Source organism: Gouania willdenowi, chromosome 22 (assembly GCF_900634775.1).
Source record: "Gouania willdenowi chromosome 22, fGouWil2.1, whole genome shotgun sequence".
In the NCBI taxonomy this organism is placed as follows: Eukaryota; Metazoa; Chordata; class Actinopteri; order Blenniiformes; family Gobiesocidae; genus Gouania; species Gouania willdenowi.
Window position 1 is genome coordinate 34,589,728 of NC_041065.1, and position 27,341 is coordinate 34,617,068.

General features: G+C 38.0%; 1 protein-coding gene across 1 annotated transcript in view; it reads right to left on the bottom strand.

The window, feature by feature from the left end:
• The window catches only part of luzp1 (leucine zipper protein 1), a 78,728-nt gene extending 52,609 nt beyond the window's left edge, over positions 1 to 26,119 (bottom strand). The window contains exon 1 of the mRNA XM_028438152.1: positions 25,809 to 26,119. The gene's annotated coding sequence lies outside the window, so the exon portion shown is untranslated. The remainder of the gene's footprint in view (positions 1 to 25,808) is intronic.
• Between the last annotated feature and the right edge of the window lie 1,222 nt (positions 26,120 to 27,341).

Here is a 27,341-nt window from a genome sequence, read left to right on the forward strand (position 1 = left end):
TTCAAAGTGGCGTCTGAACTTTAGCTCTCTGCTGTTAAAATTCCACCGACCCCTTCCTCGGCTTCCTCCCTCTACATCGTTCTGCCTCCTACATGCTTTTGAAGTCCATCTTCCTTGCACTTCGTTCCGACTTTTTCACCAGGATTAGCGAGGCAGCCATTTTTAGGAGCCGACACAGTGTAGGAACAAAACATGCGCTCGAGGGACTTTCTGGAAAACAACTTGTTGGAGACTGAAACCTAAATCCCATGCAGTAAGGAGGGAGAAAAAAAGGTAACCCCCCCATTTCATGTCAAACTGGGGGCATGTAAAATACAAGGACAGAAGCACACTGGCCAATGGGGTTTAAAACAGATATTTAGGGGGCCAAGCCCACGGGGCCAGGGAACCACGTATGCTTACATACCAAGGTCAACGCGTTTTGGCCTAAAACTCTCACACCGTTTGTTGCACATTCAAAAACTTCATATCCACAGATTTCTTGAATAGCACTAAATCACGTGGGCTAGGCCACGCCCATTTCCGCCTAAACTTTTGTCAGAGCAAAATCGCAAAAACTGGAAAAGCTACTTTTTTTGAAATACTCCTTGGGGTTTGGTCTAATTAGCGTGAAACTTGGTACGTAGAGTCTTCAGTTGGACCTGACCTAAAGTTCAGCGAATAATTTTTTTCGGGCAAAATATGGACAATATATGAAAGAATATATATTGTATAAATCAATGGTAAAACTGTAAAAGTCTAAAGGTCAAAGCCACATTTACAGAAACATTGAGATATAAACTAAGATATAAACTGAAGTCATTTAAGGTTACTTTCCCAACTGATGTTTAAATCTTGTAATTATTTTTTTAATTTTATCCCATAACCGCAGTAGATTGTTGGTGCATCACGGCTGATTTATTGACCATCCATCTCTGTCTCATTGCTTCACTAAATTATCGTTTAATAATGTTCTCCCGTCGTTTCTTTCCTCCCTTTTCCTCTCGCTACCTGGATCAGTACCTTGCAGGAAGGTCTTGGTATGCTGGTAATACCGACTTATGCCGCGTTGACGTTCTATTGTTCCCTTTAGTGATTGGTTGCCAAATCCAAACAAAGAAACGGGAGCCAAGACTTCAAAAGATGCCACACATTAATTCCTGCCCCATAAAGTCTGAAGATTAAACAAAGCGATTCACAGCTTTACCGTCAACCACAGGGCAGCAACACAAGTGAATGTAAAGACAAAGCAGGCATAATGTCAACCACATGTTAGTCATCCATCAAGCTAACCACTAATAATAAACTACAGCTCACTTTAGTGCTACCTACGTCTTTCTATTCAAACGTACAATAAAGAGATGATGGGCGCCCGAGAAGCCAAAATTCAGACCAGATGAGGAGTTTGAACAACATAACATAACAAGTTGGAGTCCAACCCACTTTTTCAGAGGCCACATACTGTAAAGTTACTGTAAGTTTGATCTCAAAGGCAAAAAAAACAGAATACAGTAACTTTTAATCCACATTCATTAAATATTGTTTCAAAATGTCATGCACAACCAAATTAAATACCTGTTTTACATTTTGTTAGTAATATTAGGGATGTCCCGATACAACTTTTTCACTTCCGATATGATACTGATATTGCAGTCTTGCGTATCGGCCGATATTGATCCGATACAATATCAGCATGAATCATACATACTTTTTTTTTTCCATCATTTTTTTTATGTAATTTTCAAACAACAACAAAATTACACACCAACATAAACATACACAAGTCCAGGTCAACGAGAAACATGATGAAACACACAATCTGCACTCAAACAAAACTAAACTTAAAGAAGGGATGACTTAAGTTCTTTAATTGCACTGTCCACGCTTTGTTTTGCCCTGTTCAGTCCGAGCCGAGAAAAGTCATTCAGAAGAAGGACCAGGGGAGAGCAGGGAACCAGGGGAGAGCAGGGAACCAGGCACGATAAGAGGAGAGACAGATTACCAGCCACCATCTCCCAAAACCGAGCAACCCCTGGGCACTCCCAAACCATGTGGAAGTAGGTCCTTACAACGCCATCATGGCACAAAGTGCAGGTCGGCTCCGGCTTGCACTTCATGGAAAATAGTCTACGTGGTGTCAAGTACGTCCTATGTAAAAAGTTCAGATGTATCTGTTGGTGATCTGGATTTTTCGAGGAACAGAGAACAGTTTCCCACACAGTGTGCCAGTCAAAGCCCACAGGAAAGTTTGAAATATCTGACCTTCATCTCGGCTCTAAAAGCAATGGTACATAAGTTTGTCCCAAAAAGTGAGAGAACATTTTAGAAATGACGCCTTTTAATCCACATGTACCATCTACAAACGTTAACAAGGGATGTGGCTGTAAAGGGGACCGCTAAGGTACTCCGTATGTTTTCATGGTGGTTCTTAATTGTAAATAAAAGAAAAAAGATGATTGCTGTAAATTAAACTGGATTCAAAGGTCCTCAAATGAATGAAGGCCCTGCCACTAAACACATCTCCAAGGGAACGTATTCCTTTTTCATACCAATGTTTACATTGAGATTGCCTAACAGGACATTTGTTAATAAGAATGACAAAGTTATTAAAAATAGAGAGTAAGGATTCCATTTAACTGTGTCCACATGTTTTTTCAGCAGAACGTCAGACTGCAATACAATGTGATAGAATCAGACCAAAACAAAGACGGCATTTATTACGTGGAGTGTTTACAAATAATACCTCAGTCAAACCCAATGGATGCTCTATTCCTTCATCTAAAGATCATCAGGCCTCATCAACTGAACTATCAAACCATGTAAACAGAGGATGCAGTACAAAAGTCCAGTAATATAGTTTAAAGTTTGGAAGTGACAGTCCGCCTGCAGCTCTGTTACGTTGCACAGTGGAGGGTTTAAGGCGTGGGCGTTTGCTCTTCCAGATACATTTAGTGATGGCACTGTGAAGCCTGTCCCAATAGCGTGCTGGAATCATAAAACTGAGAAAATGTATGCGGGGTAGCAAGTTCATCTTAACTATTGAAACACGAGAATGAAGATAATTTTGTAGCGAAGACCACCTCTCAAGATCAGCCATAATTTTAGACAAAGCACCGTCATAATTAGTTTTAACGATAGATTGCAAAGATGAGGAGATTTCAATTCCCAGATACTTAAACTGTTTCACAATCAGAATTCCAGCGGGGAGAGTAGAGTTCCTCATTGTCTCATTCAGTGGTAAGAAAGCAGATTTATCCCAATTAATCTTGTAACCAGATATGTCACTAAAGTTATTAAATATTGATAACAAATTAGGGATTGACTGAACATCCCCCACATACAAAAGAACATCGTTTGCGTATAATGAAATGTAATGTTTCGTGCCGTTCATTTCAATTGGAGTGACTTTATCAGACAGATGAATAAGTTGGGCCAGGGGCTCCAGAGAGAGCACAAACAAAAGAGGACTAAGAGGACATCTCTGTCTAGAGCCTCTGGCAATAGCAAAGGGTGAGGAACATTTCTTGCCGGTGAGAACCATTGCTGATGGATTATTATGAAGGACCTGGACCATTTGTATGAAATTTGTACTCATGCCAAAAGATTTTAATAAAGACCACAAGTACTGCCACTCCAGCTTATCAAAAACTGTTGAGGTGCCGTCAATTATCTGAAGTAACCTCCTCATATTGTCAGCAGCAGAAATTGACTTTATAAAACCCGTTTGGTCGCAATTTACTAATTTTGTCATAAAAGGCTGGAGTCTGCGGGCTAATAATTTAGCAAAGATTTTCAGATCCGTGTTCAACATAGAGAGGGGCATTAATGTGGGTCTTTATCTTTTTTGAGGAGTAATGAAATTATTGCAACATTAACGTCTCTCAAAAAGGATCCAGTCTCTATAGATGCCTGAATCATGTCAAACGACAAAGAGCCAAGATGATCCCAAAAAGCAGCATAAAATTCAGGTGAGATTCCATCAGCACCAGGAGATTTACCTCTACGCATTTCCTGAACCTCTTCTTTAAGTTCAATCTGTGTAATGGGACAATTAAGTTTAATCAAATCGTCTTCCAATAGTTTTGGTAAATGAGCAGCGTCTAAATAGTTTGGGTAATCATGTTCGGTGTGTGCCAACTCTGAACTATATCATTTGGAATAAAAATAAGAAAAAGCAGAGTGAACCTTTGTTGGTTCAACCAAAACTTGTCCATTGGTATCTTTAACAGAGGAGATATCAGAGAAATGCTGATCAGCCTTAAGCTTAAGAGCAAGTAAATGGCTTGGTCTAGCCCCATTCAATTAATAACATTGTCTTGTTTTATGTATTAAACATTCTGCACGACGCTTAAGAATATCGTTAATTTCCTTCTTAACCAAATCGTACTGAATCGAGAGTTTTTCATCGAAACATAGTTGCAGTAAATGATCAAACACTTTCAGTTTGCTTTGCAGTATAAACAGTCTAGACGTCCTGGATCTTTTAACATGTGAAGCATATCAAATAGTATTTCTGCCAATAAAACATTTAGTTGCCTCCCACAATATTCTGGCATCATCGACAGAGCCCTTATTAATGATCACAAATTCATTCAGCTCTGAAATGAATTGAGATTTAAAATTGTCATTATCTAGTAAAGTGGTATTGAAGCGCCAGCGAGGAGCACGTGGAGGGAAGAATGTCAATGAGGCGTCCACAATCACCGCTTTGTGGTCAGAAAGGGTAACAATATTATGAAAAACTTTAGAAATGTCCAGAAAGCAACCCCCGGAAACAAACAAATAATCAATTCTAGAAAATGATTTATGTCTGGCAGATCTGTGCGTATAATCTGGACTACCAGGATTCATCATACGCCATATTTCAATAACTCTGGTCTCATTAGCCCAGTGGTTCAGTGCCTCTGTAGCACATGTTTGATTATAATTTTGAGAGGAATTGGATCTGTCAAGCGCAGGATTCATCACGGCATTAAAATCCGCACCCACAATTAGTTTAAAACTGGAGAGTTCAAGTATTGTTTCTGTAATTTGATCATAAAACTCTTTCTCTAAAATATTAGGGGCATACAAAGATATCAAAGCCAAATTTGTCCTCTCTATGTTCAATTTAAAAACCACAATCCTGCCTTTATCATCGGACCAACTATCCAACTGCTTAAACTGTAAATTATGGCGGACAAGAATTGCAACACCCTTGGATTTATCGGATGCAGAGGAGAAAACAACAACTTTAAAAAATGAGTTTCTTGTAGCAGTGCGATTTGGATCTTTTGACTCCGGAGATAACTTAAAATAGCAGACCTCTATTGGGCTAACTGAGTGGTACTAGTCATCTACACAGTAAAATAACATTTTGTACAGATTACACCATAGTAGAAAACATATGCCCTGGACCTGAGCAACAAAAAGAAAAATTAACAATACAATAATACAAACATAAAATCAGGAGAAGACCTGAAAAAACCAGACCTAACACTCCTATAATAACTAACCAAAAAAGAACTTCCATTTCTCCTAAATGCACCAATTCCCCAAAAGCGAAGGCACACAATAATGGTCAATGAATAAAAAGACACTTTTTGGTGAAAAAAAACCCAAAAATATAGACCAAAAATAAATTCTACCAGGACCACCTGAATATGCATCAGATAAACTAACAATCTGGCACTATACGCTTAAAACTGAAAAAATACAGTTAAATAAAAAATTTAAATGTATAAAGTAGTAGTAAAAGTTGTCTAGAGCAAAAAAAAATATATATAATCATATATATACACATATATAACAGCCCTCTTTAGTTAAAATTATAAATAAAACAAGTGTAAATGTTTAAATGTAAAAAGCTTTTAGTAAAAAATGTCAAAATATAAATTTCAATTTTCTTATGTGTAACCATATCAACAAAATAATGCATTGTACAAAGATAACAAATCCAAACAATAACTTCGTTAAACTTATGTATCACGTGTAAAAGGACTAACACAAAAATTTGTGTCAAGTGTTCACATCATAGAATAATATATTATACATCAGTGGTGGTAGCATCTGAAAACCGCTCTAGGCCAGCAATGCGTGTAGTATGGTCATCAACAGTGGCCTGGACAGCGTTCAAATTGGCCTCGTATCTCGTAAATGTGTCCTTAATCTCCGCAAACAACTCTGCTTTCATCTCCGCTAGCTTATCAGTTAGCACCGTGGTGAATGCGCTAATGTTAGCCGCCTCTTCTCGCTCGTGACTCTTTTTAGTTGATTTAAACATGGTTATTTGTGGACGAAATGAACCCAATATAGTTCAGAATCGGAAGTGACCACACAAAAGTGGCGTTAATGAGTGGAAGACCAAATAGAAGTCATAAAGACCAGGGAACGTGAGCAACCACCTCTACTCATTACGCCATCTTCCCAGAAACAATCATACACACTTTTATGACTTATTTTATAGTGTGGAATGTAAGAAAAAGTTTGATCTTGTGATGTCACTCAAACAGAGAACAATAGTCAGCAACAGTAGTTACTGTGTTGGAATGTGAACCACAGTCATCTATAGATAAAAGTGGAACATTTTATCGGACAGCTTGTATCGGTGATCTTGGATGCAGTCCGATAAAATCCAATGTTCGTTTTCTGGCTGATATCGGACCAATATCTGATATTAATATCAGATCGGGATGCCTCTACACCGAAGAATTTACATTTAATGTACAAACCAAACCTAACCCCTTTGCAGGAATCTAAAACTGTACAAAGTTCGTAAAAAATATTGTATTGTTTATTTTATCTTAATTGCACTATTTGTTGGGTGTCTTTTGGGTTTTCTGTGCATTGTTTAGTTTAGTTTAGTCTTTATTTAAAGGGACAAATGCATAGAGACATTAAGGTCATAAAAGACAACAATGTTCTACACCAGAGTATAGCTAACAGCTAGCTTCCATCTGTAATCCCTGGTTACATGTATAAAACATACAATAACATGCAATAAATTACAATGGTAAAAAATGTACAAGAACAATCAATTAGGAACACTGAGAATATGCATGGGTTAGGGTTAGCAGTGTGTGTGTGTGTGTGTGTGTGTGTGTGTGTGACAATGCTAATGTTATTTATTTAGGAGCATTTTACAAATGATTTATAAGCATTAATACATGAACATTGAAATGGACACACTTAATCAATCTACATGTTGTTTTCTATTCAGTTATTTTTAATTTATTTATTTAATTAAAACATATATCAAATATACAAATAAACAACAAAACATGTATATTTATAAAGTATAAACACAAGTCCCATGTCCTTTTATTCATGCTTTTGAATATTTTGTAAAATGCTACAAAATAATAATTTTTACTGGGAAAAAACAAATCACACACTGATAAACCGACTAAAAAAAGAAGGCGAATGAGGTTTTGAGGGCATTGAGTGTTTGAATTATTAATGGAAAAAATGAAGGAGTTAAGTTTGGTTTTTTAATACAGAATGTAAAAAGAATGACCCATAAATTTTATTTAGTTAAAGAATAAAATGTATGCAAATATACCCCCTATTAGAACATGAAACAATTAACAGAACCACATGTTAAATAATAATATATCATGAAATATAAAAATAATATTAATAGAGTTGTGCAAAAAGAAACTTCAACTATGATAAAGTTTGAGGTAGTGCAAAAAAAATATAGGAAATAAAATAAATGACAACAATTAGAACAATATTTTGAGGTAGTGCTGTGCAAGACTGAAATATTAAGTAGGGGAGGTGTGTACGGACACAATGTTTTAGTAACTATAATCTTGACAACACTAACTGAATGTCATACCTGATGCTAGCACAAACAAGTTTTGATGAACTACGACTGGGCCCGCGTAACGTCTCTGCGCTGAATAGCAAGTACCACGTTCCTGAGAATTCAGTGAAATGACTCGGTTCCACAGAGTAAAACAAAGGAAATTGTAAAATGGTAATCAACGTTGAATTGCCTTTGAAACAATATATCACACAACTATATTCCCATAAATTTGAAAATTACCGGAAGTGGACGGTGGGACCCCGGGCTAGAGGTTAGATCGGGCCCAAAAAATCCACCCCGAACCGTCTCGGGCCCACGGGCATAAAGCCCGCCCCATTAACATAAATGACTTTACTGAACGTATAGCTGCCGGTAGATTAGTAGTGCGGTGCCTCGCGCAGCAAGAGGGGAGAAGGGGGGCGCGCATACCGTAGCTTTGCAAAAAAAAGGGCTCCGAGCATCTCATGATATTCATTCATAGAGTTTTCATACCAAACTGCATTCTGATCTAACGAGAACTAACGAAGGAATAGTCATTTGAAGATGGGGGCCCCCGGGGTCTCCCTGGCACCCCCGTGACACGTACGGGATAATGGGCCCCATCTATATATTGGTATGTGCCCATGATTCGGTATGACCAACCATCGTAATATTTGAATCGCAAATAAATGAGAAATCAACTTTCTCTTTTTTTTCAAAAATCGGGCTCTGAGCGTCGATGCGTACACATCCACGAATAACAGAGGAGCAACGATTTTAACTTATATCACAACAACAAGAAGAACAAAGTGAGTCCGGTAGCCCCGCCTGAAAATATAAGCATGTAGAATATGTGAGTAGAGGCTGAATAACTAAAATAAACTTTAAAAAGGAATTGAACACTTGTCTGTACGCTACACTGTGAGAAAAGGGATTGAGGATTCCTAATGGATACAGGATACCAGGCATTCCTAATGGCTGACAGACAAAACTAACATATTAAATAGTAACAGAGATCAGAATTGTGCAGGCTTTCACATTTCTCCTGTAGTGTGAGTGTTAACCACCCAGTAACTCAATAAAAGCCTTTGGCAACACCATTAAATACCAGAGATACCAGTTCGGCAAATGGATGAAATGCTAAGATGTACAGGTTGGTTCCAAAAGACGACAACAGAAGACACTGAATGCACCTCGGAATGTTGAAGGGAGTGGAATTGAAATGAATGAAGACGGTCAGGACTGTAAATATGAGTCACGTAAAGGAACATGAATACATTTGAAGTAAAAAGGCTTCAAACAAAGACCTCACTGAGTAATGAAGAGGCTGTTTGGCACGCTTTAAGGTGACCAATGACAATCATTATTCCCTAGTCACACACATGCAGAAGCCAGTGTATGAACAGACACCAATGATGCTTTTACACTGAATTCCTAAAGAGCGAGAGCACATATTCTTATGTCAGCAAGTTCATTAATGAGCGCCCGACCAAGTCAAGTGAACACTTAAAGCTGAAATGTGCATGTGGCCACGGCTCGCTGAGTGACTGCCGCTTTCAGCCTGTAGCATCTGATGAAAGATCTACCTCCATGGGAACAATAGGAGAAAAAAGCCAAAGGCGCCTTCGGGTGCCAATATATACCTGTGCAGACTTCCAAACACAATGAGCCAAGTGGTTTGAGATCCAGCTGAAATCACAGAGCCCTGCCCTGTTGCTGACACGGTGGGCCTGCAGGAACTTTAGAGGCCACAGTGTGATGTGAATCGAGGTGAGGAGAAACCATTAAGTTATTGTGGGAAAGGCGAAGGAAGTCTGACCTTAAAGACCCAGGAACGGTTTCATGTATGTCCGCTATGTTTTTGGTTTTTATTTTGCAAGCGAGTGGAGGCAGACGTAGTAACAGGTGGCAAAAATGGGCCAAAAGCAGTCAAGAGTGGCCAAAAAATTAACCAGGAGGTATGTAATGGCAAAGGGTAGCTTAAATAGGCAAAATGTGGCAAACAATAGTGAAAAAAGGCAAAATGTAGGGAAAAAAATGAAACAAGTAGTATTTATTGAGCATATGGTAGCTTATTTGGATGAAAAGTGGTCAAAAGTGTCTTAAAAAACTTGCAAAAATGGACAAAAATAGGAGGAAATGGATGTTTATTGGCCAAAAGTAGCTAAAGCCTGAAAAGTGTCAGAAATTTTTTAAAAAGGGGCAAAAATGGGACAAAGGGAGTTGCAAAATGGAAATGGGTAAAAAAGGGGTTCAAAAGTTTCCCTCTTTTCAGGTTTTCTGGGAGAATAATATCGTAGTTAAAATGAAAACATAAAGAGCCACATGTTGAACAGTTGCTGGACACCCCTGGTAAGGATAAAGTTACCAGATTTACGTAGCTGACAACGCTAAGTATCAAAAGATGTTTTTCAAATAAAATAAGTTATAATAGACCTCAGTGACCTGCGAGACTTTTCCTTGCATTCATGATGACTTGTAATCAACAACAAATCTCTTTGTGGTGGAACCAAAATTGTTGTTTTTGCTGCGAGTGTCAGAAAAAAACTCTACAGGACTTTTATGAGTTCACCACATGTAAACTGATCCTTTTTTTTACCTGTTGTTTTCATGCACAAATGCCTTGTCGTTATTTTTTGTGGATTTTGTGGCTATGAGTAACACAAAAAAGTCTAAACGCAAACACTCATGTTTACACAGAGCGTAATAAACTGACAGCTTCCCCTGAGCAGCAGAGAGTCGTTGACAAAGTTGATTTGTACATGAAAAACGCACAAATAAAAACGCTAAAGAAGATGAATAGAAAAGTAGGGACGCCAAATTTCTCGTGTTCGCAGAATATTGACAGAAAATACAGAATTCACAAAGAAATAGTTATATTGTTATTATGATTTTTATTTATTTTTAAACAAAAAGAAGCAGAAATTGCAATACGGCACTGAACATACCCTCACATGCATGTTTTGGGACAATGTCATGCATTTTTATGCAATTTTTTGGAAATGCTGATTCTTGCACAAAATCTGACGTAATACGACATAAGATGGACTTTAAGATATCATTTGAAACAATATATTTGTGACACATGGCTTTTTCTCCTATAAGGGACAGCACGTGTGAGTGAGTTCTGTAGTGTGGCTTGTTTAGTGTCTGGGTTAGGATGCACTCAGTGATCATCTAATTGTGTTTTAATGCTGTCCTAAAACAAGTATTCTAATAGAAAATATATTTCAGTATAGACGTTTGTGTGTCTGTGCACAACCTGACACTGGTGTCTTCATGGCATCAGGCCATAAATACATTGCTGACATCACTCTACAGCATCATCTCCACTTTGATGCCTGTGTTCAAGGCTAACCAGGGCTAAAAGTGAAAGCTCAACGCTAATAATAACTACGACCAACACAACCCATTCCTAATTCTGTCCCACATATCCATTACAACTTATTGGGGAGCAGGAGTTTCTCTCTCTGTTCATATGGAACCAACTTTTATTTTTCCCTTCCTCATCTCTCTGTCTTTCACCTTATGAATTTCAACAATTGTGAATCAAAAACATACACTTGTACACAAAATAAATTAAAGTAAAGAAGAAAATTATTTGATGTGTCACATCCAATTTAAAACGGAAAAGGATGAAAAAAATGGAATTGATTTCCTAAAAGGTAAATGACCATATTGTTTCTAATTTTAATTATTATTACTTCAAAGAAAATCAAGCGGAAATGTATTAATTCCAGCAAGTTCATCTTGTACTCTTTTTTTAATTAATATGTTACGGTTTCATTTAGTCAGTCAAATTTTATCAGGAAATTTACTTTAATCTCCTGACATGACAGTTAGACAGCAGGCCTGTGTTCAACGCTCCTGGGACGTGCGTCGCTCTCAGCGAGAGGGGGCGACCAAAACTCCACACGACGGCAGCGCAATACGCCCTGACGGTTGATGTATGCTACCATGGTCGTATTGTCAGTCCTCACAGAACATGGTGGCCTGTGAGGAACGCTCACATCCCATCCCCGTCAGGCTAGCGTCCGTGGTGCCCACCGTCCTGGACGTGACGGTGCCCATAGGCACTCCTTGCGTCAGAAAAAGCAGGGCGCGCCAGTGGCACAGAGCAGATCCTCCTATCACTGTCTGCACGGTGCAGCCCCCACTTACCTCACACCACACACCTCAACCAGGACCTGGTCAGGCTAACGGCACCGTCTGGTCACGCCCAGGACACGGCTCAAAACAATGGGCGACAGAGCCTTTGAAGCCACTGCCCCCGCTTGTGGAACCCCCTCCCAGACCACCTCAGGGCTACGTAAACGGTGGACACTTTTAAGAAAAAACTTCAATAGGACCTTTTTACAGAACAGTGAATACCTCTTTTTATATATGTTGTGTTGTATTGTTTAAATCCTGTAGCACTTTGAAGTTTGGCATCAAATTAAATGTATTATTATTATTACATGTTTTTTTTCCCAAATGTGCCCCTAATTAAAATGTCACCAATTATTGCTATTTAGGGGGGCAAGCTCGCAGGTCCTGGGAACCGCGTATGTCAGTATACACGTGTTCCCAGGACCAGCGGTGCTGTCGTTTTTATTTTTCCCAGGGTAAAAGTGGTGCTGCAGGCTACACCGTGCAAGGGAGGGCGGTGCCCTTTGGAGAGTTGGTCCAGACTCCTCAGCTTACCTCGGAGGCAAAAACTCACATATGTCCACCAGCAGGTGGTGCTATAACCATGGTCAGTTTTGGCCTATAACTCCCATACCGTATGTCGCACATTCAAAAACCTCATATGCACAGATTCCTTGAATAGCACTGAATCATCTGGAGCCACGCCCATTGCCACCTATAATTTTGTGGTGTAAAACCTTGAAAACTGGAAAACCTACTTTTTCAAACTACTCCTTGGTTTTGTCCAATCAGGGTATGGGTTAACCCTTTCCTATCGCAATTGGTCAAAGCGGGCATGGCTTATTACAACATAAAATACATATAAACAAACATTTATTCCAGCTGAAGTATTATATTCAGGGCTGTGAACTTTACAGGGTAGATATAGAAGACCACACAGACCAAAAACTTTGCCACTAGGTAGCGCTATATTTGGTGCAAACACATTTTGGCCTCTAACTTTCATATTTTAAATCACATCTTCATGAACATTATATCCAGGTGTTCCCTAAATAGAGTCGCAACTTCTGACATAGGCCACACCCACTCCCACGGCATGTTGCTCTTTGTAAGTCATTACACATCAAAAACCTACTTTTTCAAACTCTTCCTTGGGGTTTAGTCCAATCAGTGTGAAACTTGGCATGTAGAGTCTTCAGTTGGACCTGATCTAAAATTATCAAAATAATTTTGTTCGGTCAAAATATGCGCAAATTATTAATGAGTAAAGTTTTCAAGCTAGCTATAAAAACACAAACTGTTCCATATCGGAGTCAAAATAAATGCTAACAACACCGAATCTGAGTTCCTTGGTTGGCATGTGACTGTGAGAGTATGCACAAAATTTGAATAATGTTGGCCACTAGGGGGCGCTGAAAATATGGGAAATGTATAGCTAACTCTTAAATGGCAAAACCGATTTTTACCAAATTTGATGGGTATGACCCCGGATCACTCCCGAGTCCGTATCTCAAAGTTAATCGCAATTGGTCATAGTGGGCGAGGCTTATTACAACATAAACAACAAACCTTTATTTCAGCTGAAGTATTATGTTGAGGGCTGTGAAATTTACAGGGTAACCACAGAAAAGCACACAGATCACCCATACCAAAATGTGCACCACTAGGTGGTGCTATAATTGGTGCAAACGCATTTTGGCCTCTAACTTTCACATTTTAAATTACATCTTCCAAAACTTCATATACACCTGTTCACAGCAAATGGCACGTTGGCCTGTGTCCTGACGCTCGCCACAAGCCCTTCATCCTTTGTGACGTACTTCCACGGGCTCCGCAAAACCTGGGAGCCAAGTTGCGCGGGAAGGCTTGGCCCCCTTTCATAACTGCTTGCAGTTCTTGTTTAGCTTGATTTTGTTTAAAAGTAAAAACAAATAATAACAATATTGTAATTCTGTATTTCACATCTATTTTCCACAACCATGGAACATAAGATTCCCACTTGTTTATGGGCACTTGTAGCTCATGAAGTCATCAGTGTCCATTCTATTGATGTAACTCTACACTGACGATCAAACCCTAACATGTGAAGTGGCAGTAATACTCCCACGGAGAAGCCTGGTTTGGCATTCCAGGTGGTTTTCATTTACCCACGCAGAAAAACCACAATATTTCAATCAAATCCCTCTGGGCAGTGAGTTAGCGGCTCCGTAATCCTCAGGTCCACTGCTTTAGTCTGATAATTACCCTTATTGGACACCCATAATGATTGGGTCTCAGTTTCAGCTTCAGCTAGTACTTTCATAGGCTGGAGTTGTTCAGAATGGAAAAGCCATCATGTGTGGTTGGCTGGTGGAGTATCGTCATAAAAGAGGAGAGAACAGAATGATTATTAGTTTGCGTTGCTGGCAACAATTCCTGGACAACATAAGGTGCAAACTCCATCTTTCCCTTTAGGCTTTGGCCTCTTTAATGATTGAAAGACACTCCTGCTGTGTCAACACCAAACAGTTATGTCTGTGAAGAGTGAGAAACATTTCCCCACAAGTGTAAAGACAAAGATCAGAGCACAGTTAAAGGGATCCCCCACAAAATAAAGATCTACGTCTAACAAAACGCATTATTATGCACCATATTCATTTTATTAACTTTAGAAATGGGACTACTTTACTGTTTTAGAACCTGTGTTCCTCCATCTTGAAATCACATGATTGATGATGTCACACGGCCCCACTGCCTGTAAACATCCCATTGTTTTCTATTCTATAAACATTCAGCCTGATTTTTACATTATTTAGTAACTTTTTTGGTCAAAATGACAATTTGTGCCAAGTTAAATTCCTTGTGCTGTTTTAAGTTGTACTTGGCGAATAAAAAAACATTCTCATTCTGATTTTGGTTGCTCTAAATCAGAGGTGGGTCACTTCTATCACAGCGGGGGGCAGAAAAAATGCGTTTGTTTGATCTAAGGGTCACATTATCAATATTCGTGTCAGAATCTAGAATGACGAATCTGAGCATGAACACAGAAAACAACAAAGAGTTTTATAGCAATTTGTGTGTTATTCCTGTCACTGTGTGTGTGTGTTGTTTGTTGTTGTATTGCTTGTTATGGTTGCATTTTGTGCATTTCTGTTGTCCTTTTGTGTATTTTTCCTGTAAAATGTATGTTTTTTTGGAGTCATTTTGTGCATTTCTGTTGTCATTTTGCTTGTTTGTTAATACGGTGGGTTTGCAGAGTCAGTTTTTGTGTATTTCTTGTCTTTTACTGTATTTTTCTGCAATGTTATAATTTTTTTAATATATTTTTGTTTCTGTCATTTTGTACTAAGGATGTCCCGATCCAATCACGTGATCAGAAATCGGGCCCAATCACATGGTTTCAGGGTGCTTTCACACATGCCTCTTTGCTCTGCATCATGTTTCGCTTCCTCGGACACTCCGGTCTTTTTGCGATATGTGAAAGGTCAGTGAAACTCTGGTCCTCTAAAATATATAGGTCTGGGTTCGGCTCAAGCGAAGCATGGTGCGGTCTTTAACCATGTGAGAAAGCAACCAGGACCATGCGGTAACAGACACGAGCACACATTCACACCCCAGTGCTCCAGCTGCAACACACACATTCATCCATTTTCAGAGTCGCCTTTGTCAGCACACAAAAAAAAAAACACGTTACATTTCCTCACTCAGTTTTGTATTTCTCTCACATCATTCATTTATTTTACTCATCTCTGTTTTCCCAAACTGTTCACATGATCAGCGATGGCTCTGTTTTATTTGCGTATATATTCTCGTATTACACATCCTTATCTGTAAGTTACTGGTGATATGACGGCTCTGCGCGCTGACAGACAGTCATCTCACTGTTTATGTAGAGCATCAGTGCAGGCTGTGGCATTGTGTGATTATGGCTTATTTTGAATTATTATTAATGACTTTTCTGTGGAGATTGTTTTAGGATTTTCTTTGGAAAACATAGGAAGAAAAACCAAATATAGGACGTGACGGTGCGACCGTCAGTAGTGACAGAGCAGCACCACATCGTCACGGCACTGGAGGCTGACGTATTCTGTCTAATTGGCGAACGACCGTTTCACCTCTAGTTCAGAGAGTTTGGTGCGCTTGGCAAATAGAATGTGTGAAAGTGGGCCAGAGCAAATTAAAATGCAAAAATGTTGCAGATTCACCGCCTGAATCGCACGGAGTCCACCGGACGACATGTGTGAAAGCATTTTCAGACTCGATCGGATTCGGACATTATTTCCCGATCAGGACTCAAATATATGTGTATATTTATCATCATTATAGGGCTGGGTGGTATACCGGTTCATACCAAATACCGCTATATATTTTTGTTATGATATAATTTTTTTATATACCGCCATACCAGTATATTGATTACACAACGTTCAGAAAGCTGCAGAACTAGTAGAACATGATGACACAGCAGAAGTTGTGTCAAAAAAGGAGGAGCCTGTCTGTTGTTTGGTCAGCAGAACAAGTTGGATGCAGAGCGGAGGTGGAGTTAGACACAAGTTCTCAGATGTTTGTGAATAAAGGAGTTCAACATCAGGTAAATCATTACAACATTTGTTCTGTTTGGAAGAGACCAAACGTATCATTAGCCTCTCTGCTAACTAGCCTGATGCTAGTGTGTGTGTGCACTGTGTACAGATGTTTGTGGGCGTGTTTGTGTGATTCGTGTGTGAGAATAAACCATCCTAAGTCAATCTACTGCAGTATGTCTATATCAGAGCCTACAGCAGGACGTACAGGTTCTAAATCAACCTCTATCTACAGACCTCATACACTTTATTTAATAAACAGCTCATACTTTACATGATCTAAACCTGCAATACCAACAAAATGAAGTTATCATACTTTTCATCAATAAAAACATACATTTTAATCTGTGAAATTAAATGAGGAGATTAAACATTAAGAGTTCCTATAAAGCTCATTACTGGCCTTACTTTACAGCGCTGTGGTACTTTTTTTCTTATTTGTTAATGTGCCTGTTGGGTATTTTAAGATGAGGCACCATTCATTTTTATATCAGACATTTTTATTTAATATTTAATCTTGTTCTAAAGTCTAAAGTAAATTTTCTTTTTATTTATTGCTTGATTGATCAAGCTACATCACAGTGGTTTCTGTTAGGGTTGAATGTTAAAATAAGGTGAATAAAATAAATAAGGGACATCCCGGATCTGTTTTTTTTTTTGCTCTTCTTTAGCTTTTAAATTTATTACAGAAGAATCGGATCGGGACTCGGTATCGACCAATTCTCAAAAATGAAAGGACTCAAGCTCGGGGGCAAAAAAAACCTGATCGGGACATCCCTATTTTGTACGTTTACTTTCGGGGCCGCATGTGGCCCCCAGTTGCCCATGTCTGCTCTAAATAATCAGTAAATGTTAAAGATGGCGGTGTAACCCTCTTTTGTTTACCGAAAGAGAATAAAAACAGTCCCGACTGAAGAAAATCTGAGAACGCAGGGGGCGACGGTTCCAATTATGTGTCTAACCCTAACCCTGTATAGCGCATTTCATACACAAGGCAACTCAATGTGCTGTACATGATAAAACATTCAATTGTTTAAAATCAATAAGAACATTTAAAATCATCAGTAAAATCAATTAAAATCATCAACAAACACATGACATCATCATCATGACCATAAATCTCTCAATCATATGCAGTAGATAAAAATAGTTCCTTTAACTTTGATTTAAAAATGTTCACATGTGATGCTGACTTCAGCTCTGCTGCAGTTTGTTCCACTTCTTTGCAGCATAACAACTAAACACAGCATCACCATGGTTACTGTGAGCTCTGGGCTCCACTATCTGACCTGTGTCCATAGATCTCAGAGACCTGCTGGGTTCATACCTGACTAACATCTCACTGATGTATTCTGGACCAAACCCATTCACACATTTATAACCAGCAGCAGAACTTTACAGTCTCCTCTGAGGCTGACTGGGAGCCAGTGTAATGTGTTCTGACCTCTTTGTTCTGGTTCAGACCTGAGCTGCAGCGTTCTGAACCAGCTGTAGATGTTTGATGAAGACCATTACAATAGTCCAGTCTGCTGGAGATAAAAGCATGGACCAGTTTCTCCTGATCTTTCTGAGTCATTAAACCTTTCACTCTGGAGATGTTCTTTAGGTGGTAGAAGATGTTTTTGATTTGATCTGATGCTGAATGTCAGATCTGAGTCAATCAGAACACCAAGGTTTTTGACTTGGTCTTTATCTTCTAAAGATCCAGACTCAGATACTTGCTGACAGCAGTCCTCTTTTCCTTGTTACCAAAGACAATCACCTCGTCTTGTCATGGTTTAGTTGAAGGAAGTTTTCACTCATCCATCAGTTTACTTTTTCTAAACAGTCACACAACACCTCAATGGGACCATAGTCATCTGGGTTCAGTGATAGATATAGTTGTGTGTCATCTGCGTAGCTCTGATAATCAACCTTACAGTTGTGTAAAATGTGTCCTAAAGGAACCATATAAAGGCTAAACAGAAGAGGTCCAAGAACAGATCCCTGAGGAACCCCACAGGACATTGGTAATCTGTCAGATTCAAAGTTTACAATGTTTAAAAAATAACTTTGATCCTCCAAGTAGAACTTAAACCATTACTTTAACATTTAGTCCAACCCATGTTTACAATCTGTGCAACAAAATTGTATGATCTACAGTGTCAAATGCAGACTTAGATCCAATAGAATGAGAACAGATACTTTTCCTGAATCAGTGTTCAACCTTATGTCATTGATCACTTTGATCAGATCAGTTTCTGTGCTGTGATGAGAACCAAAACCTGACTGAAATTTATCAAATATTTTGTTGAATGTTCAGAATTGACTCAGTTGGTTGAAGACCACCTTCTCAATGATCTTGGCCATGAATGGAAGGTTCTGATTGGTCTATAGTTAGCCAGTATAGAGGCATCCAGTGTTCTCTTTTTTAACAGCGGTTTCACAGCAGCTACTTTCAGGGATTTTGGTACGGTGCCTGATTGGAATGATCAGTTAATTATCTGATACTAATCAGTGATAAATGACTTTACAACAGTTTTAAAGAAGTTTGAGGGTTTTGTGTCAAGGCAACACGTTGATGGATTCAGCTGCTGAACAGTTTCCTCTATTGTTTTTGGGTTCACTGTAATAAACTCTAACATTGTAGTTGACTCCTCCCTCAGTGGTTGAAGCTGTTCAAGCTTTTTGTTATTTTGCTGGTTTGTTCTGATGTTTGACCTTATTGATTGTATTTTTTCATTGAAATTTACAGCAAATTCATTACATTTTCCAGCTGACAGTAATTCAGGGGCTATCTGATCTGGGGGGGTTGTGAGCTTTTCAATTACAGAAAACAACGTGTAAGAGTTGTTAATGTTTTTAGCAATGATTTCAGAAAAGTATTTATGCCTCGCTTTGAACAAGCCATTTACGCACTTATTTTGTACAGTTCTAGATTAAATTAAAGTGTTGTGCACTGCCACTAAATAAACTGCTTGTTTGCACTATATCATTGTTGTGGTTCTTCAGTTGTGTTTGTTTTGTTCAGTTACGGTCTACCTTTTTGTGGCTGTAACATTGATCTCCATTTATGCTCAGCTCTTCTACAATCAGACTTCTAGTTCTGCATTATTTTCCTCCCCTTTAAACAAAATAATGTTTTTTGTTAAGCATAGATCTTTGAATAAGTACATTTCAAAAATTTTAGGGCACATTTGTAAAAACAGTGGATGATCCCTTTAGGACAACTCACTCTACCCCCTCCCCTCCTTTAACTTTCCATTTTCTTGTGCTAGAACAATTGCGATCACACCCAAAAATGCCAAAGGAAACTATGTTCTTCACATCTACCAGCATGACGAGCAAAGTGGAACTGACTGTGAGAGCTGCTAGTTCAGCTGGTACAATCTGCAGCTGTGAGGGAGGGAGGGAATAAGGGAGGGAATCAGGGAGGGAGGGAGGGACGAGTCTTACTGGAAAGTCAGAGATAGTTTTTTTTCTTGTTGTCTCCTCTATGTCTGAAACAGGTCAAGGCAGGTCCTCTCCATCTCCTTCCCTCCCCTTGTTGCTTTTTTTTTTTTTTACGAGCCCCACCTGGCAGATTAGTATTTCACCAAAACAACTACCTATATGATTCACGCACGCACGCACACGCTCGATCACACACGTGCACTTCCGTGACTGTGGTAAGGAAAAGCACAGACAGGGCACGTACTGTTTAGGACTTCACCCCCTTGTTTTCATACCTGTGTGTGCAGCCCATGCAGCGTGACACATTCCAGCAACAACTGAACCAAAAACTGAAAAACCAGACGTCTGCTGTACAGGTGTAATGCATCTGAGCATGAAATGTGGGATCACTTAATATTTAGTTTTTGGACTTTTATTGTTCATGATTTAATTTTGTTACTTCACCTAAAGCAGGGGTATCAAACTCATTTTAGTTCAGGTGCCAAATACAAAGTAACAAAGCAGTTTAATCTCAAGTGGGTCAAAAATCAGCGTTATTGTGTCCTAGTTGGCTTTGTAGGTACACATAAAATACTAAATATGTAAGAAACTGATCCTATCCAAGCAATAAGTGACAGATATCAGTCCCAACAGGAGCTTCACTTTGCATTTCTTAGATTTCTATTTAATCAAGGGAAATATTATGGAATAATTTGAGTAAAATTGAAAGATTTTTTTAGAATATTTAGTTTATTTCAACTGTTTAAAATTTGAAATTACTGCAATTGTGAGATAAAAGCACAGAGGAAACTGTGAGCACCTGCAAATATTGTTGACTTTCATTTACACAATGATTCATGTTTTCTCTGTCATTTTTACTTTCTCCTGCGGACTGAATTGGATGCTCCAAAGGGCCGGATTTGGGCCCCAGGCCATGAGTTTGACACTTGACCTCAATCCAATATTTAATTAAAATTCTAATCATATCTAGGGATGCATCGATACCAGTTTTCCACAAATCGATACAGTACTGATACTTGGGTATGTGGCCGAAATTTTCATTAGTGGCACATTTGACAAAAAATATGTCAGTGCCAATACTTTTTAAAATATTGTTTTCAGGAAACATTTTACCCACTGAAATATCAAGTATGTACTGTTAATGATAAAGCATTAAAATCCTAGCTTTCAAGTTCCGCTAGTTTTTTATAATACAGGTTCAAATGATGATTTTCAGGACATTTCCTTTTCCTTTCCAATTCGTTACTATCAACCGTATCCATGGAAACCCCAGAACAACTTTTTACCTAATATTTTAAATAAACGAAGAAGAAAAACCCGGAAGTGGAGAGACACTCGCAAATCTCAGCAAAAAGAGTTTTAAAAAAGAAAAGATGATGATGTGATGGACAGACATGGACAGTACAGTCTGTCAGTTTTACAGACACAGTCCTACAGTGTTCACACATGTCCAGTGTGAGCGTTTACGTTAAGCCGGTCCATGGCACTGCTTCATCTGTGGATTTAGAACATGTTTGATTTCTTTATCACCTATTATTGTTGATCAGGAGCTGGTTGTGACCTGTTCATTACTTCTCGTGACCCCATGTATACTACACTATGTATACTACACTATGTATACTACACTATGTATACTACACCATGTATACTACACCATGTACACTACACCATGTACACTACACCATGTACACTACACTATGTATACTACACTATGTATACTACACCATGTACACTACACTATGTATACTACACTATGTATACTACACCATGTATACTACACCATGTATACTACACCATGTATACTACACTATGTATACTACACTATGTATACTACACTATGTATACTACACTATGTATACTACACTATGTATACTACACCATGTATACTACACCATGTACACTACACTATGTATACTACACTATGTATACTACACTATGTATACTACACCATGTATACTACACCATGTATACTACACTATGTATACTACACCATGTATACTACACCATGTATACTACACTATGTATACTACACTATGTATACTACACTATGTATACTACACCATGTACACTACACCATGTACACTACACCATGTACACTACACCATGTACACTACACCATGTACACTACACTATGTATACTACACCATGTACACTACACCATGTACACTACACTATGTATACTACACCATGTATACTACACCATGTATACTACACTATGTATACTACACTATGTATACTACACTATGTATACTACACTATGTATACTACACCATGTATACTACACCATGTACACTACACCATGTACACTACACTATGTATACTACACTATGTATACTACACCATGTACACTACACTATGTATACTACACCATGTATACTACACCATGTATACTACACCATGTATACTACACCATGTATACTACACCATGTATACTACACTATGTATACTACACTATGTATACTACACTATGTATACTACACCATGTATACTACACTATGTATACTACACTATGTATACTACACTATGTATACTACACTATGTATACTACACTATGTATACTACACTATGTATACTACACTATGTATACTACACCATGTATACTACACCATGTATACTACACTATGTATACTACACTATGTATACTACACCATGTATACTACACCATATATACTACATCATGCACACTACACTATGTATACTACACTATGTATACTACACTATGTATACTACACTATGTATACTACACCATGTACACTACACCATGTACACTACACTATGTATACTACACTATGTATACTACACCATGTACACTACACTATGTATACTACACTATGTATACTACACTATGTATACTACACTATGTATACTACACCATGTATACTACACCATGTATACTACACTATGTATACTACACTATGTATACTACACTATGTATACTACACTATGTATACTACACTATGTATACTACACCATGTATACTACACTATGTACACTACACTATGTATACTACACTATGTATACTACACCATGTATACTACACCATGTATACTACACTATGTATACTACACCATGTATACTACACCATATATACTACATCATGCACACTACACTATGTATACTACACTATGTATACTACACCATGTATACTACACCATATATACTACATCATGCACACTACACTATGTATACTACACCATGTATACTACACCATGTACACTACACCATGTACACTACACTATGTATACTACACTATGTATACTACACCATGTACACTACACTATGTATACTACACTATGTATACTACACTATGTATACTACACCATGTATACTACACCATGTATACTACACCATGTATACTACACTATGTATACTACACTATGTATACTACACCATGTATACTACACTATGTACACTACACTATGTATACTACACTATGTATACTACACTATGTATACTACACTATGTACACTACACCATGTACACTACACTATGTATACTACACTATGTATACTACACTATGTATACTACACTATGTATACTACACCATGTATACTACACCATGTATACTACACTATGTATACTACACTATGTATACTACACTATGTATACTACACCATGTATACTACACCATATATACTACATCATGCACACTACACTATGTATACTACACTATGTATACTACACTATGTATACTACACTATGTATACTACACCATGTACACTACACCATGTACACTACACCATGTACACTACACTATGTATACTACACTATGTATACTACACCATGTACACTACACTATGTATACTACACTATGTATACTACACTATGTATACTACACTATGTATACTACACCATGTATACTACACCATGTATACTACACCATGTATACTACACTATGTATACTACACTATGTATACTACACCATGTATACTACACTATGTACACTACACTATGTACACTACACTATGTATACTACACCATGTATACTACACCATGTATACTACACTATGTATACTACACCATGTATACTACACCATATATACTACATCATGCACACTACACTATGTATACTACACTATGTATACTACACTATGTATACTACACTATGTACACTACACCATGTATACTACACCATGTATACTACACTATGTATACTACACCATGTACACTACACCATGTATACTACACTATGTATACTACACTATGTATACTACACTATGTATACTACACTATGTATACTACACCATGTATACTACACTATGTATACTACACTATGTATACTACACCATGTATACTACACCATGTATACTACACCATGTATACTACACTATGTATACTACACTATGTATACTACACTATGTATACTACACCATGTATACTACACCATGTATACTACACTATGTATACTACACCATGTATACTACACTATGTATACTACACGATCAAGCAGAGACTCACACGATCCCACAAAATAGTCGCACGAGTCGAAAATCGGCTCAAAATGGGCCAAAAATCACACAGTGTATGTTTTCCTTAAGGAAGAGTAATAAACACTTTATTATAGGGAGGATATAAAAGAGAGGACAGTGTTACACCTAAGTGAGGGGAAGGGAACAGGGAAGAGGGAGTCAAGGTAGGAAATGGAAAGGGTGGGGAAAAGTTGATTCTTTGAAAAGTGAGATGTGATGTTGTAGTTGTGCATATGGTGAGTGTGAAGCTTAGGTTAGTGAATAAAGGGAAGGGGTGAGTAGTTATACCTAAAACATGTGTTTACTTTAAACCTACTACCTGCACATTGTATATTACTGCTTACTTACCCATCCTGTACTTTTTGTTTTACTTGGTTGTGAATAAGTTCAATAAATGTTGAGTTCGATTAGTGTATTTAATTTATAATATATACATTAAATCATATGAGTGCTTCAATTGTCTTTCATTATGAATGTGTGCTTTAAAAAAAGTATATCGACTTCCAAAATAGACTTTAGATATCGGCTGAATTTTTTTTTAAATTGTATCAACATCGGCCTTTGAAAATCCCATATTGGTCGAAACGACAGCTGAGAATCAACGGTGAAAAATTAATTAATTAATGAATTTATTCTACCAATGAGATGATGAAAAATTAATTAAATCTGTACCATACTGAGTGTACACAGACTCTATGTTATATAGATGTTTGTTAAGTGCTTTACATCATCAAACTGATATAGGTTCTATAGGAGGACATTTATTGAAGTCATTTTAAAGTATTTCAGGATGTTACAGGAATCCAAACGCCTCCACTACTACACGCTATTATAACAAATCTTTACTCATGCTATGAAAGGCTGGACAACTGGCACTGAAGCCTGGGATTTGAGCTACAGACCTATTTGTGAGTGAGTTCTGTAGTGTGGGTTAGGTCACTATCTAACATCCTAAAACCAGTATTTTAACTCAAAATAAGCTATAAGGAAAACAGATCTGTATAAAGGAGATTTATTTTCTATATCACCAAAATAGAAAAGTCAATATATCTTGAATCTCGATATATTACCCAGGGCTAGCATGTACTGTGTTAAAACATATTTGACAAGAATCCAGCTGTTTTTCCAAAACATCTGGGCCTCAATAAAGCCTTAGAATACAGGTACAAACACTGTTTACAGTTTGTGATAAAAGTGATTAAAGTGTAGATACATGAGCATATACGGTATAGGCTCGTTTTGTGTTATTTTAACGCTTTTTTTTAAAAATAAAAATAAAAAAGGATGTGCACAAATATGAAACAACAACAAAGTGAAATCCCTAAAAAGGATTAAAAGCGGTATTAGAAGATTAAAGAGAGTGAAAACATAAGAGAGTGAGGCTTAGAGTTAGACAGAGGAAGGCTGGAGTTCAACCAACAACCCTCACACATAGAAGGTAAAACATGGCTTTAAAAGCTGTTTTCTTACCTAAAAAAAGTCCACCGTCACCGGCCACGAAGGAAGGAAAGTACACCGGTAAAATCCACAACTTCCCCCCGGGACTGCGTTCCTACGGACGGCAGCAGCAGCAGCAACAACCCGGACTGGAGTGGAGCAGAGAGCGGGGCAGAGAGCGGGGCCGGGCCGGGCAGGAGGAGGAGGAGGAGGAGCACCGCTTCCCGGCTCTCTCCTCAACACTCGGTCGCCGGTGTTTTCCTCTCGGATATCCACCCTCCCTCGTCCGTTTGAGACCAAACCATCACATTCCACCGCGTCTTTAACAATGAGAAAGGTTTTCCTTCCCCGGTGCAGGAGGATCCACCCCCTCAGAGATGACTCCGCCCCTCCCCCCTCCCCCCTCCTCCACACATCGCAGACCGGATGTCCCAGGAACTAAACCAACTGTTGGGTTTACTTATTAATCCTCTATATTTATTAGAAAAAAATAAGTAAAAATCCTCCTATACATTTTAACAAATGTAAAAATAGAGTTGGAACGATATACGATTCAGAGCTCATGATAACCATGCAATACGATATTTTGGAACGAAAAAAAAAAATTTTTTTAATTTGAACTCAACAGAAATATTTTATCCATAATATAATATTATAATAAAAATAATATGCCATTGGTAAAGATTGGTGTAATAATATAACAATCTGCATTCCATAATTTCTCCTACTTTTTTTTTTATTTTATTTTCTTTTTTGTATTATTCAGTTTTATAATGTATTGCACTGTTTTTATTGTAAATGTCTTTGTGTGGCCTGAAAGGTGCTTTTTAATAATTAATAAATATATATATATTTAAAACTAAAATAAACCATAACATAAATAAGACCATTGTTTCCTATTTAGAGTGCGTTATTTTTTATTCACTTATTTAGTCCATTTAGGTCTAGACCAGTGGTTCTAAACCTTTTTAAAATAAAGGTCCCATAGAGCAGGGACCCTCCAAAATAAAGGTCCCATAGAGCAGGGACCCTCCAAAATAAAGGTCCCATAGAGCAGGGACCCTCCAAAATAAAGGTCCCATAGAGCAGGGACCCTCCAAAATAAAGGTCCCATAGAGCAGGGACCCTCCAAAATAAAGGTCCCATAGAGCAGGGACCCTCCAAAATAAAGGTCCCATAGAGCGGGGACCCTCCAAAATAAAGGTCCCATAGAGCAGGGACCCTCACTGTATCTGAAGGTGGTTGAACACAGACATGAACATTGAAGAACAGTCATGTGGAGACAGGACCATCTATAAGGGGGAATAAAGGAGAGATTTTTGGGGTCCATCCATAAAGTCAGTAAAATGATGGTCCATAGTTCTATGAATCTGTGATAACCACATTTATTTATTCATCTGAATAATATCCACTGTTATCCAGGAACGTTTATTATTGTTATTATTATTATTATTATTATTATTATTATTATTATTATTATAGTGCTGTAATTGGCAAAAATTTGAGTAAAAGAGGTTAAAAGTGACAATAATTGGTCAACATATGTGACATTAGGTATAAAAGTGG